Raw genomic sequence first — 2,615 nt, 5'->3', positions numbered from 1 at the left:
CGGGCGTCCCCCCCGCCGCGCGCTCACGCTCCTTATACGAGAGTGGCCTTCGGTAGCAAAAGGTAAGGGGAGGGTCGGAAAACCACACTGAATCCTGCCTGCCTGTGCGAGTACACCACCCTCGCTCGGCCGCAACTACTGTCGTGTCATCGCGGCCGCGATGACGACGATGGTCGGGACGAATTCCCCGCCCGCTCGCAGACGTACACTTTCTCAAGTGCGGGCGTTTCCTCAGCGCTAATGGCAGTCTGAGGCTCCGCTCGTTAATTGGACTTGATGAGATTCCTGTTTCTGTTAACCTTCCTTCGCCTGACGACTTAATAACCGGGCTTTCAGCGGTGCCGCCACGCAAACACGGGTAGAGCAAGAGTATAAGCGATTACCATAAGTGATTGGTTGATTAATACTGTCCTAATATTCCAAGAGATAACATTCCTAATATTCCAAGGCAATAAAATAGCCTCGTTACACCTTGAACGCCCCCTTTTCACGTCACGCAGGCTACATAATCACCTCAGCTTGATGCGCATCTTTGGCAATACGAACGCTTTTAACACATCCGCACTTCCACAAGCCATCCGCAGTGGAATGATCTTCCCGATGATATCGCCTGTGATAATAACCTTAGCACATTTCGCCAGAAGCTTGAGGTACATATTTTCTGTTAAATAGTGCTGTAACATGGTCTCGTCATTTAAGTTCTTTTGTTTATTTTGCGATGTCTTGCGTTTTTGTTAGTTTTTGTTTTTTTCTTCACTTGCACTCAAATGCTCTTTTAGTGCTTATCTCGGAAACGTATTTTGTGGTGCAGCATTTTTTTTCTTCACTTGCATTGGAAACTTGTTTTACATTTTGCAATTTACTCTGTTGCGTTGCGTTTTGATGTTCACTTGCATTGTAACCCTGTTATATACTAGTTTGCTGGTGCTTTCATTGTATTAAGTAAACCCCCTTACTGAATGCCCTTTGGGCCTGTAAGGTATTTTTAAATAAATTAAATAAATAAATAGATAGGTATAGCAATTAGATGGTAAAGGCTGTGAGGTTAACCGAAACTACCGGCTTGCCACGCACGTACACACACACATGCGCGCGAGCGGTTTTATGGTCACAACACACACAGATTTCAGGAGGCGCGCAATGGTTTTATTGTCATTGAGAAGAGCAGCAGTGCTGAAAACTCTTTCAGTGAGGATGTAGAGTTCTCAAACGATCCCTCCCCCATCCCCGCATACAGTGGTTGGCTGCCGATGTTATCGCGAGCAGTGCAGTGCGCTTCTGTCTGCATGCCAAATCGAGGACACTCACTGGTCCACTGCGCGATTGTTTCCGCTCAGCCATACACATCACACGCAGAGGCGCGAGCACTGCCACTGCAAAATGTGCATACATTTGTATATTTACGCATCCTGCGGGCCCTGTATATTTACGCACGCCATTGGCAGAACATATATAGGCGGTGACAGCCTAACAATTACAAACTAGCTCCTCCCAGAAAAACGTAGTGCTCCTGCCCTTTACTTTTGAAAGACAGCCGAGCACGCTGGGGTTCTCTCACAGCTTAATGAATTTGCTCTGCTAATGTGTATGCTAGACTAATTGGAAAGTAAAAGCTAGTTGTTACAAGCTAAAATTCTAGTTATGGCTAGAGTGATATCAATATCACCCATAAAATTCGCCCTAGGCGTTCAGGTTACATCCTGAAACCAGTGACACAAAGACTAATCTGTACGAAAAAAAAAACAGTTGTTTCAAACATGCAAAACCACTTGACGTCAGGGCAAATAAGCGAGCCTAATTGGCTGGCGCATCTATGCAAATTGTGTTCGAGCTGAACAGGTTACATGCGCGTATAATCCCCAAAACTTAAGAACAGCGAATGCCCTTCCTAACCCTCTCCCGCCGCGTTTTCTTAAATTTTTTTTTCTCTTTAGCGCCAACAACTCTTTCTCTTTAGTGACCTCCCAACAGCTGCCCCAGTGATGTGCCTCGGTATACCCATTTTGTTACTTCAACAGCTGATTGTCGCTGTACCGCTTAATCTAATGTGACGTTCTCTGATTTGATAACTACGCTGGCACCATTCATGCTTACGTACCACGAACTAAAGAACGCGCCTACAGCATGCAGCGCTCTACGTACACGACTCTATTCATAGTTTTGCGAGAGTGGGCTTCGCCATGTGGTTGCCGGAATCGCGAAGGCCACCTCCTACACGTGGCGTTGGTCTCGCATACGCCATTCATGCTCGTTGGCGACACTCTCCGGGCACAAAGGCGTGGCGCCAGGGCAGATCTTTACGCGGTCCATGTCCTTTTCCCGAATTTGACAGATTTGTTCACTAGGTCAGAGACAGAATTCTCACCGCTTTTGTCCAATAAACTTTCGTACGCACGTGACCCACTGCATGTTGAGTTTGAAAGCGAGTTAATTCATTTTACATATTAAAGACAGCCGTGTGATCGCCTCTTTAATCCTGCAATTTCCTTTCTACAATGAATTATAAATCACATTTTCAGATTCAAAAAAATAATTAATGCCTTCGACTTCGACTTCCAAACAAAGAAATAGGTGGGAAGTATTAGCGCGTATTCTAATGTTCAATTTTCATCATC

This window comes from Dermacentor silvarum, chromosome 8, assembly GCF_013339745.2.
Source record: "Dermacentor silvarum isolate Dsil-2018 chromosome 8, BIME_Dsil_1.4, whole genome shotgun sequence".
NCBI classification, from domain to species: Eukaryota; Metazoa; Arthropoda; class Arachnida; order Ixodida; family Ixodidae; genus Dermacentor; species Dermacentor silvarum.
The sequence above is the reverse complement of the archived record's forward strand: the minus strand, read 5'-3'. Positions refer to the sequence as shown.